This window comes from Coffea arabica, chromosome 10c (assembly GCF_036785885.1).
Source record: "Coffea arabica cultivar ET-39 chromosome 10c, Coffea Arabica ET-39 HiFi, whole genome shotgun sequence".
NCBI lineage: Eukaryota > Viridiplantae > Streptophyta > Magnoliopsida > Gentianales > Rubiaceae > Coffea > Coffea arabica.
In genome coordinates, this window is record NC_092329.1 from 28,753,812 (window position 1) to 28,766,933 (window position 13,122).

Sequence of the window (13,122 nt, forward strand, 5' to 3'; positions counted from 1 at the left end):
AGCTAATGGGAATGGCCATGCGAATGGTCATTACGTGCCCCTTAGGACTATCTACTACCGACCTATAGCAGGAGGAGCTCGTGTACGCTACTCACCGCATGATAGATACCCTCGATGTTCGTGTAGGTTGACTTTTGCCTACCCGGACTATGTGGTGCTTGCTTTGGACGACGAGCGTCGTCAGTTGGTGGATGCCAACCGTGATTTACAGGCTGAGGTAGATGAGCTTAGGCAGATGGTTGGCGCTCAGGGTGAGCGGATTGCTGAGCTTGAGGAGGTGCTAGAGGGTGAGGTAGCCACGTCTGCAGTGGTTAACCAGGAGCTTCGGGATACTAGGGCTCGACTCACTAGGTTAGCACGAGATGTCCGTACTCGGGCTTCCGAGATGCTGGTTGATGCTACTAGTCTGGTTGAGGACGCTACTGCAGTGATTCCTGAGGATGAGGAGGAGGATCCGGAGGAGGATCCCGAGGAGGAGGTTCCTCCTGATAGCCCTGCTATGGACTAGGATCTTGGTCGTTGACCTCTTTTGACTTTTGATGGGTACAGTTAGGACTAGTTAGGGTGACGCGAGTGCTGAGGCCATTGTATTTTGCATGCTTGTGTGGCCTACTTTTGGGCACTTGTTCTTACTTTAGTCTTCTGTGACTAGAAGTATACTTCTGAGCACCTGTGTGCTATATTTTGTGAATTGTCCCTAACTTGCTAATTGTACGAACTTGACCTGCCTATAAATGTAAATTATTGTTAATTTCAATGCTTTCTTGGTTAGTTCTAAATTTGATAAAATTCTTGTTTTCTGCTTAAATTAATTTATTTCTTGCACTAGGCACGTTTAGACTAATGGAGGGATTAAGGAGTGGTCGAGGCCGTGGACGAGCGTCTAGACAGGCCCAACCTCAGGGGGATGACCAGGGATCGGCAACTGGACCGACCCAGGGACAGGAAAACGTTGAGGGTAACCAAGTGGCTACTGCCATCAATAGGATGACTGATATCCTAGAACGTCTAGCGGAGAGACAGGGTCCTGGACCATTTAACCAACCTGGGGGCCAGGATAGAGGAGAGGATAGAGCCCTGGAAAGATTCCTAAAGTTTAATCCGCCTAAGTTTATGGGTGAACCTGACCCCGAAGTAGCGGAGAATTGGTTAGAAAGGATGACCAACATATTCGCCGCTCTAGACTATACTGAGGATAGGCGAGTGAACTTTGCTGCCTTTCAATTTGAGGGAGTAGCCCGTGCTTGGTGGGATTTGATAAAAGGAAAATGGGAAAGAGCTCAAACCCCTTGGACTTGGGAGAATTTCACAAGGGAGTTTAATGAAAAGTTTCTTCCGCCCTTGATCCAAGAGAAAAGGGAGGACGAATTTATTAAGTTGAAACAAGGAACCCTTACTGTCGCAGAGTATGAAGGGAAGTTCGCTAAACTTTCCAAATACGCTCCTGAGTTAGTAGCCGATGAACGGAGAAGGATTAGAAGGTTCATACAGGGACTTAATGTGGAACTTCAGGAGGGCCTGGCTGCAGCCCAAATCTCTACTTTTACTGAGGCTTTAGAGAAAGCGCAAAGGGTTGAGAATGCAAGATCTCAAGTGAGGGATTTCCACAATAGAAAGAGGAATTTCCCTAGTCGCACTACTGGGCAGACCAGTAAGTTTGTTCACCCTTCTAAAAAGGGAAGAGGGGAAGGGGGAACGAGAACTGCTGGAGCTTCTAGGGGAGCTCTATCTAGGGGAGGTCGTAGCGGGACGACTCAAGCTAGGGGAGCACCATCTGTTGGATCGACTGTGACCCCTCAAGTTACTTGTGGGTATTGTGGTAAACCCAACCACTCTGAGAATGACTGCTGGAGAAAGCTGGGAAAATGCTTACTGTGTGGGAGCACTGAGCATCAGATTGCAAGTTGTCCGAAATCGTCAAAGACAGGGGGAAGCCTGCAGAGACCTGAAAAATCAACCTCTAAGCAGACCAGTGCCGGAGGGAGTCGACCGAAAGTACCGGCTAGGGTCTACGCATTGGACTATCCACAAGCTCCAGATGCGACCGAAGTGGTCGAAGGTACAATTCCAATCTTTCACCGCCTAGCTAGGGTTTTAATTGATCCGGGTGCAACGCACTCTTTTGTAAACCCTGATTTCATGAGTGGAATAGACTTGAAGCCAATTAAGTTACCATATGACTTGGAGGTTAAAACACCCACTGGGGACAAAAGTCTAATTGCTAATATGGTGTATAAGAATAGTGAAATTTGCGTGAGGGAAAGAAAATTGCTGGCCGATTTGATAGGCTTAGCGATTAAAGGATATGATGTGATCCTAGGGATGGATTGGTTAGCCCGTTATAATGCTCAACTGAATTGTAGGACGAAAATGGTAGAATTGTGTATTCCAGGGGAAGCAACCTTGAAATTGGATGTGAGGGGTAAGTTAGCCTCGTCTGCACTTATTTCGGGAATTCGGGCTAGAAAGTTGTTAAGTAAAGGAGCTCAAGGGTATTTGGCTTTTCTTATTAATACTCCTAGCGATAAGGTGAATCTGGAGGACACACCGGTAGTAAAAGAATTTTCTGATGTTTTTCCTGAAGAATTGGAGTCTCTACCTCCGGAACGGGAAATAGCTTTTAAAATTGATTTAACTCCGGGAACAGCACCTATATCAAGGACACCATACAGGATGGCTCCAGCTGAGTTGAAGGAGTTGAAGTTACAATTACAGGATTTGTTGGAACGAGGTTTTATACGAGAGAGTGATTCTCCGTGGGGAGCCCCAGTTTTGTTTGTAAAGAAGAAAGATGGGAGTTTGAGGTTATGTATAGATTATCGAGGTTTAAATGATGTTACGATTAAGAATAAATACCCACTACCCCACATCGATGAACTGTTTGATCAATTGCAAGGGGCGGTAGTGTTTTCAAAGTTGGATCTAAGGCAAGGTTACTATCAATTGAGGATTTTGGAAAAGGACATACCTAAGACTGCTTTTAACTCGAGGTATGGGCACTTCGAGTTTGCAGTAATGCCTTTTGGGTTAACCAATGCACCTGCCGCTTTCATGGATTTAATGCATAGGGTTTTTAAGCCTTACTTGGATCAATTTGTGGTGATTTTCATTGATGACATTTTAGTGTATTCTAAGAATGTGAAAGATCACGAGAAACATTTGAGAATTGTTTTACAAATCTTGAGGGAACATCAGTTATATGCTAAGTTTAGCAAGTGTGAATTCTGGCTGAAGGAAGTGACTTTCCTAGGGCATATAATTTCTAAGGATGGGATTAAAGTGGATCCAGCTAAAGTGGAAGCTGTTTCGAAATGGAAACGACCGGAAAACCCAACGGAAGTTCGGAGTTTTATAGGATTGGCAGGATATTACCGGAGATTCATCCAGGATTTTTCGAAAATTGCTGGACCTATGACTGAGTTGACCAAGAAAAATGGAAAGTTTATTTGGAGTTCTAAGTGTGAAGGAAGTTTTCAGGAGTTGAAAAGACGGCTGACTAGAGCGCCTGTTCTAGCTCTACCAAATGGACATGATAGTTTTGTGGTTTACACAGATGCATCTAAGGAAGGTTTGGGATGTGTTTTGATGCAAAATGATAAAGTGATAGCTTATGCCTCTAGAAAATTGAAGCCGCATGAAGGGAACTATCCGACCCATGATTTGGAGTTAGCGGCTGTGGTCTTTGCTTTGAAGAAATGGAGACACTATTTATACGGAGTGACATTTGAGGTTTTTACAGATCACAAAAGCCTTAAGTACTTATTTTCTCAGAAGGAGCTGAATTTAAGGCAACGTAGATGGATGGAATTTTTGGAAGATTATGACTGCACGATTAAGTACCATCCTGGGAAGGCCAATGTAGTGGCCGATGCTTTGAGCCGTCAGGTACAAATGGCTGGATTGATGGTTAAGGAATTTCGATTGTTGGAAGAAGTTAGCTATTGGAATCCCCGATTAGAACCAAGGAAAGTGATTTTGGGGAACATTGTGATAACCTCCACTTTATTGGGACGTATTAAGGAATCTCAGGAAAAGGACCCTGAAATGCAAAAGTTGGTGGAGAAAGTCAAGATGGGAGACCAGACCGATTTCACTTTGGGATCAGATGGAATATTGAGATTTCGAAATCGGGTGGTTATGCCAAAGGATGAAGGACTTAGAAAAGAAGTTTTGGAAGAGGCACACCGATCAAAGTTTACAGTACATCCAGGAGGGAACAAAATGTACCAAGACTTGAAAGGTCTATATTGGTGGAAAAATATGAAGAAGGAAATTGCCCAATTTGTCCAGACATGCTTGGTTTGTCAACAGGTTAAAGCCGAACATCAGAAACCATCTGGGCTTTTGCAACCTCTAGAAATACCTGAGTGGAAATGGGAAAATATTACCATGGATTTTGTATCAGGCTTACCAAGGACACAGAGAGGCCATGATGCCATTTGGGTGATAGTAGATAGATTGACTAAATCGGCTCATTTTCTGCCGATTAATATGAAATATCCATTGGAGAAGTTGGCCAGATTGTACGTGGATGAGATCATCAGACTACATGGTATACCTGTGAGTATTGTGTCAGATAGGGATCCAAGATTTGTTTCGAGGTTTTGGCAAAAGATGCAAGAAGTGTTGGGGACTAAGTTGAACTTTAGTACCACCTATCATCCCCAGACTGATGGACAATCTGAAAGAACAATTCAAACTCTTGAGGACATGTTGAGGACTTGTGTACTGGACTTTGGAGAGAGTTGGAGTAAGTTTTTAACTTTAGTGGAATTTGCCTATAACAATAGTTTCCACTCTTCTATTCAAATGGCTCCATACGAAGCACTTTATGGTCGGAAGTGTAGATCCCCAATTTGTTGGGATGAAGTAGGTGAACGGAAAATCTTAGACACGACTATTGTATCTTGGATTGAGGAGGCTAATGAGAAGGTGAAATTGATACGGCAAAGAATTCAAACCGCTCAGAGTAGACAAAAGAGTTATGCCGACAATCGGAGGAAGGATTTGGAGTTCACTGTTGGAGATATGGTATTTCTCAAGATTACGCCTTTAAAAGCAAGTTTGATGTCCGGAAAAGGGAAGAAACTACAACCAAGGTTTGTAGGGCCTTATAAGATTATTCAGCGAGTTGGGAATGTAGCCTATAAGCTGGAATTACCACCGAGTTTATCTCGTATTCATAACGTGTTTCATGTGTCCATGCTTAAGAAGTATCATCCAGACCCCTCTCATGTTTTACAACCGGGGAATATTGAGATTGATGAAACCCTGACCTATGAGGAGAGACCGGTAAAACTTCTGGATCGAAAGGTAAAGGAATTGAGGAACAAGCAGATACCACTAGTGAAAGTTTTATGGAAGAACCATGGAGTAGAAGGAGCAACATGGGAAGTTGAAGAGACAATCAAGGAGAAGTATCCAGACTTGTTCATCGACCAAGGTAAATTTCGAGGACGAAATTTTCTTAAGGGGGAGAGGATGTGAGGACTCGCAAAAACTATTATTTTATGCCTAATTTATGGCTTAATAAATTATTTAATTGGATTTTATTTCCAAGGAATATTTTCTAGTCTTATTAGACCTAAATACATGGTAATATAACTTCGTTATATTTTTAAAATGATTCGTTTCGAAAATTAATTTCCTAGAGCGCGTTTAGTAAAAATAGTGAATAGTACTTGGAGATTTTATCCGCGTATTAGCACAATAAGCTTGGAATATTGGAGACTTGTACCATGGTCCTAAAATAGGTAATTTTAAGCATAAATATTCAAGTGATAGTTAGTAGTGCAATCGTTATAAGAATTTTTCGAAAGTTTCGCGTTATAGCGGTAAAATGGGCGGTACGCGTTTTCACACGCGCGACTTTATTTGAGGAACTTTAGACCCTTGTTTCGAGACAATTAAGAGTGAATAATATCTATATTAACATGAGTGCATTAGAGGTTTAGTGCACTAGTGAACCAAACGCGCGAGAAATCAAGTCCAAACGCACCCTAAATTACACTATTTCGAGTTGACTTTGAGGTGCATTTTGCACCACACAAAGAATCTTCCTTTGGAAGCCAATTGCATCAGCACTCTCTCTCTCTCTTCACCTCACTTGGCCGAACAACAAGAAGGAGAAGAGCTCTCCATTGTCTTCATTTTTCATCTTCAATCCATGCACCAAAATCCACCCAAATCACACCAAACTTGGAGATCTCTTAGCAAACCACTTGGAGACTACATTTAGCTAACAAAAGGCTGCATCTTCACGGTTTCTTGGAGCTTCAAGAGGGCCGAAATTTTCTGGTCTTGCACACCTAAGGAAGAGGTAATGATCAACCCATGAATTCTTGTCTTTTGGAGGTTATATAGCAAGATTAAGCTCATGCATGCACTTAGTTACTTGTTTATGGTGTAAAAATGTGATTGTGGGCTCTTGGAATTCCCACACTTGGGTTGTTGTTGCTGATGTGATGATTAATGGTGATTATATTGTTGGTTTAGTGATTATAATGATGCATTAGTGATGGGTAATTAGTGGAAACTTCATTGGGTGTAAGAAGCTAAACTTTCCGATTTTGCCCCTGCTATGTTCGGCCATTTCCAGGCCAAATTTTAATGGTTTAATGGCTTGGATTGGATGTTTATAGGATGTATTTGATGTGTGAAAAATTTCATTGGAAAATATTGGGGTTTGATGGAGCAAATGAATTTTTGTTCGAAACCAGCAAATCTGGAAAACTGATTCGCGTATGCTCTGACCAGCAGTAGTAATTTGGCCATAACTCTGTCCTCGGATGTCGAAATCATGTGCCGTCGGTGGCGTTTGAAACTAGACATTCCTAGCTTTAATTTGGTATATAATGCACGTTCTGATTCCTTGTGAGCAAGCCGAACCAAATGTTTTAAGTTCGCTGTCCTGTTGCTCTGTTCATCTGGAATGAAGTGTTCAGGCAGCAACTTGATGCCCAAATTTGAACCAGATGGGTGCCGAATTTGGAAATGATTTCTTCTGTGATATTTTAACTCTATGAATGTATTTTCCAACGGCGTAAGCCATGCTCGATTTCGAGCTATAATGACTGAGTTGTGACTGAATCAAGTGAACTGCTCTGTTTTGGAAAACCCTAATGTTGGGACTGGTTTGGAACCAAATCTTGGAATGAACTTGTTAGTTGATGTTTTAGTATTAAACACTTACCAAAGATATTATGGGTGTATCTTAGACCCTTATTTCACAAATGAACCATGGTTGGATAACTTTCTTGGTTAGACGATTGCAAATTGGGAAATGCAAGTCAAAGGCAGTTTGCCTTAGGATTTTCTTGAACTTCGGTTGGCTCATTAACTACCTTACCGAAGGTATTTTTCCCCGAAATTCGATAGAGAGATACCTTCCATATAGTATTGAAACACTGCCAATTTTGGTGCCAATTCAAGTTCGTTTCGATACCTAATTAAAATTCCAAAGTTGGGGGTTCAAATCTGGAAATTCTTCTCCAGTCTTGAATTTGCTCAACTTCGGGCTACCGTATCTCGGTGCTCGAAACTCCGATTCTTGATCCGCTTGTTTTTTCATACACTTCACTTGCAACACTAATTGAGCTGAAAATTTCAGAGGCCGGTTTGCAACGTACGAATCGTGCCGAATTTTCAAAGTTGGCCAAAAACCAACTTCGTTCTGCCATGAAAACCGACCCTGCATCTTCAAGCTCATTTTCGACCACTTTTCTTCCAATTCCAAGAAAATAGAGTTTTTCAAAAAACTCTTTATTCTTTTATATTCTTAAACGTTTTGCTTACGATTTTCATGATAAAAAACTCAAATAATATTATACCTAATAAAAGGCAAGTTGAACCTCGATTTACGTGTAATTGAGGTTCCTTTTTGCAAAATAATTCTTAGATTGTACTAGTGTACAATCTTTCTTGATAAGTGGGTTAATTGTGTGATTATCCACTACTAATTTGCCAGGCACACAAGGAGACCTTCAAGAGGATCTCACCGTGGACACTTGAACTTCCGGAAAATAATTCTTGTTGAATAGCTCGGTGAGTGTCAAGTGTGTGAATTTTGATACTTGTTTAATTGTGGTATTTGTTGAAAGTTTAAAAATTAAGGGCGGGTGTGTACTTTATCGCACTCGTTCTAATTTCAAATGAATGAATGGAATGTCTTGAATGAATGAATGAAATGAAATGTTATGTCATGAATGCTTGTGTCGTTGGAGTGAACCTCCTCGACTTTCAAATGAATGGGGGACGCCCAAACTCATAGGCCGTCCTTAGACTCGAGCCAGCAATGGGCTTGGTCGGGGATTCGAACGAGCCATGAGATTATAAGCTCGACCTAATAAGAGGTCTTGCTTGGCATACTTGTAGAGTATCGCCCAATAATAGACTTGTGGGCCCTTGAGGTGTACGGTGGACGGAGGGAAGTAAGTGGTGATCTACGGAAATGGAAATACCGACCCGGTTGACAGGAGGGTCAATGCGGGAAGGTATACGAATGACAACGGCAGATCGAGTGGAACTTAGCTCCTGAGAGCTACTATATCCTTGAATTGTTTCTGATTACTTTTCCTGTTTGAATAATTGATTATTGAAAAGACATGGTTTTATTTATTAAATTTGGGTTTGTTATTTGACTAAGTGCTTGCATGTGTGTTCTTGGCCTCACGAGCGTTAGCTCACCCTATAGTTTTGTTTTCCTTAACAGGACCGACTCTTGGAGAAATATGGAGAAACCATCCGTTGTAATTTTGTTAAGACTCCTGTTATATATTTTGACTAGGCCCTGGTTTGGGTTGTACTTTTGGAAATTGTAAACTTGAAAGATTTGGGCCCTGATGTGTACTTTGAATTTAAGTCGTTGCATGATTTACCGATGTACTGGTTATACATTAAGTGACTTCTCAAGCTTGAACGCTTCCGCATTATTGTATTCATATTGTTCTCATCGAAGAGATTAGTTCGGTTTGAAATTGAATGGAATTGCTTGAGTCCTGGCGTGAGCTGGGCAGGCGTCCGCGGATACCCTTTGGTCCGCCTTAGGGAGATGTGGGGCGTCACATCTTGATAACATGCGAACTGGGTGTTGATCCGTTCATAAGAAATGTAGATCTTTGTCTTAGATTCTAAACAGTATAAATTGCATTCAAATCCGAATTCCATAGCTTCAGTTTTGACCAAAACAAGATCGGTTGTCTGAACTGCCTTCGAATTTGGACAGTTCAGACAGGATCGGTTTTTCCCTATGCTCCATACTGATTCAGCTTTTGGTCAAAACACAAAAGTTATAGCCTTATAAATAAAATTTCTAAAGCCTCTGGAATTTCTTGATTCTGATTTCTGAGTCATGAGTTATGGTCTTTCAAACAGGGCCTGTTTGGTAACCCGAAATGAAATGGCTGGAACTGTTTTGCATATTTTTGTCCTAGTTCCATTGAGATCTAGCTTGAGGTGCCTTTATGAAAATTGTAGCCCTTCTTCTTAGCTTCGTAACAGTACCACATTCACTTTGATCCAATAACCGTAGCCTGAAATTTGATCAAAACCGTTCTGGGTGCCAAATATGCCGTTTCCGTTGCCGGCCGTTTACATTTTCGTTTGCCGTTTCCGCACTTGCATGTGCCAATTTTACCATTTTTCTTGTTTTAGCCATGTTAGTAGCCCTTTGTGATATAATGTGATGCAATCTTCTATTTTAGATGGTGGTGAGTTAGGCGGAGCCGGTTGGGCCTACTACTAGCTATCCTTCGCGACGCGATTTTCGTACTTTTGCTATCTTGGTTCTTTGAGTAAGTATTCAGGCCGTTTTGTATATAACTTGCTTATGTGTTTAAGGTGAATGAAAGGGGTACTTAGGCGAGAGAGTACTTCGTCGCACTCGACCTAAACCCTAATTTATTTGCATATTTATACATGACATGTCTAAATGAATTATTTTGGGTTTGAGCCCTTGAGCTTGTAGCTCGGGGTGACGTTTGTGAGTTGGGGTCGATCTTCCGACCTAGATGGATTATTCGAGCCAGCCGGGGCTTGGTCGAAACCAGTCCAACCTAGTTTGAGGTCACCAAGTTTGTAGGTTCAAGTTATGAACCAAGTTTGTGAACCGAGCATGCGAAGCAAGTTCAATTTCGTTTCGTTCGCTCGAGCAAGTTTGTGAGGTGACTGGCCAGTGAGGGTGATAAGGTGTTAGGTGGGAGTACAAGTGGAGTTTTACAGACCTTATTTGCGGTCGACGGAGTGTCGGCAGGAGGTCACGCATGGCAAACGACTTGGCTTTGGAACCAACCCGTATCCTACCATTGTTGTGACGGCCCCACCTCCCCCTAGGGCGTACCCCAGGGTTCGGCGGGCCGCCTGCCCGCCTCTCGCCGGGACTCAATCGTTCACTAAAGTCCTCAAATGAATTACAAGAATAAACCTCAAATATACATCACATGGTCCACAAATATACATCCAAGTCTCCAATAATTACATGTCACAAATGCAGCGGAAACTAATTTCCAACTATACATCAAATGATTCCAAATCCAAAACTGTACAAGATATAGGCCATCCATTCACGTGAATAAGCACAACAAGTCCTGCCTTCGCCTTGAGCCCTGTGGAGGGGAATAAAATATTTTTGGGGTGAGCTAGAAGCTCAGCGAGTAACCAGAAAATCAGTAATCAAATCGGTTTAACAATATTTCTTTTCAATGATGTCATAAATCAAATGATAAGTCCAGAAACGATTACAGCATTTACAAAACATTAAATATGGAGTATCAATAATTCAAGAAACATGTACAATGGAAAGCGATAGTAACATTCATGAAAATGATACGTTCATTTTTTTTTAAATAATCCCCCGTTCATCTTTTTATTCGTTCATCTATTTTTTTTTCCGGACGTTGGCCGGTCTCCACCCATCCGGACGTAGCCGGACTACAAGGTAATACTCGAGTATACCAAATTCACCCAAGGTCACCATATCGCCCGACCGAGTCCGCTTCTGGCTTGAGTCGATCGGTAACGAAGGGCAGGGCCCAATTCAGCCAAACGGCTTACATTCATGCGCAACTAGCATTTAATCATTAATCATTGAAAATTCATATTTATTTAGGTCGAGTGCGATAAAGTACACACTCGCCTAGAAAACTCATTTTAACAATCATCAAAATCACTTAACACATTATAAATCAATAATAACAAGCCAATAAGTCAAGAAATACAGCAAACAAGGAACACTCATATGCAAGCACGCATGATATGCAAGAAAACAGTTCAAAAGTAACTTTGGAAACAGTTGAAAGGTAAATAATGCAGGAAAGCGGTTCAAAAGTAACTTTGGAAACAGTTCAAAAGTAAATAATGCAGGAAACGGTTCATCAATAACTTCAGAAATAGTTTAGGGTCACTCACCTCCATGGCTCAGAAATCATCCATCATATAACATTGCCTTGCTCAAATCCAAGTCTTAGATCACAAACTCAAAGCAATCAAACCCTTTAAAACTTCGGACAGCACTTCCCCTAAATTTGCTTACTTTCCCAGCCATCATGGCTTCATTATTTCCTCAGCCAGTTCCAAAGTCACACAAATAAGTTCATCCAATAGCCATTCAGCAAGCTCCAAGTAGTACTAGCACAAGTCAAGCTAGGGAAAAGTCCGGAAATGAAAGTTAAGCTCAAAACCAGAAAAATAGTTTTGACGTCATTTTGCAGTAATGGTACCAAAGGCTCTACGATTGTCGGATGAAGGTGCAAGACCCACCGTTTCGAAGCTAAGAGATAGGGGTACAATATTACAGAAGGTCACTCAACCCAGTTTCGAGTGTAACCAGGTCAAAAATGCAAGATACTACATCGGAATCACAAAAACAGATTCACCAAAACGCATTCTAGCGGAAACATCATAACTCAGGCTCTCCAAGTCCAAATCCAGAAATTCCAAACCAGATGAAAGCTAAGAAACAGGGGTAAATTTCATCAGAAGGCCTCAACATCCAATTTGGAAGCAATTCCAGCCAAAACAACCAATTACAGTCGCAAATCCCAATTTCGGGTAAACCAGAACAGCAATAGTAATTTCGACTTTTCTCACTCTACGCTACTCCGATTGACCTGATATTTTGTAGGCACCTCTAAAATGTCATTCCCTACAACTTTCATGTTTTAAGAAAAGGCCAATTCGGCCTCTATCTAGAACCTAAAAATTCGGACAGAATGTTCATCACAAAACCCTCACTTTTCAATTTTCGGTCCAAAACAGAAATTGGTTGCAATTAATCACTTTTTCCACCTCCTTGAGTCATTAAACATCATTTACAATCATCATACATGACCCCATAATCATATCCATATTGTGAGGACTCACAAATTCCTTACATATTTCTCAAAAATTCCCTTTTATTTGAAAAATATTTGGAAATTATTATTTCATGTTATCCATGGTTCAATCACCCTAGAAAAGTGCCAATGACCATAGGAAATTAGGGTTTTCCTATTCATTTTCAATTCAAGGTGAAATCGGATTTTTTCGTGTAACCGCAGTATAATTATCCGGTACCGAGTAAGGATCAAATTTGGTGTTTAAGAGTGACTTTTAAGTGAGAAATAATATGTGATTAGAAGAAATGATAAAAAGTTAGGGAATTGGAAGTAAAAACCCTAGTACGTGCGATTTAATAGAAAACGCATCACACCGACGTGTACCGTGCACTACCGATTTAACCTCCACTTGATCACCACTTTCTTACCATACAAGCTCATTACTAATTGACCAAAATATCTTCCCCCTCATGATTATCTCTTGACCGAAATTTGTGGCTCAAATGCAAGGAAAGAAAGAGAAAAATTTTGTGGTTGAGGTTAAACCAAGTGTTGGCCAAACTTGTGGTTAGAATTAATTGTTATCTTTCTACCTTCTTATAAGACAAACTAAGCTTAATCTTCCTCATTTCTTCTTCTTCATGGCTGACCAAAGAGAGAGAGAAAGGGAGAGCAAGAGAAAACAATTTTCTTCTTGATTTGCACCATCCAAGTGCAAGAAACAAATTCTAAACCGATTAAAGTGTGAATTGTGATCTTGGGAAGCTAGGGAAGCTAGGGAAGCTAAAATTTTCAAGAGGAAATGAAGTGG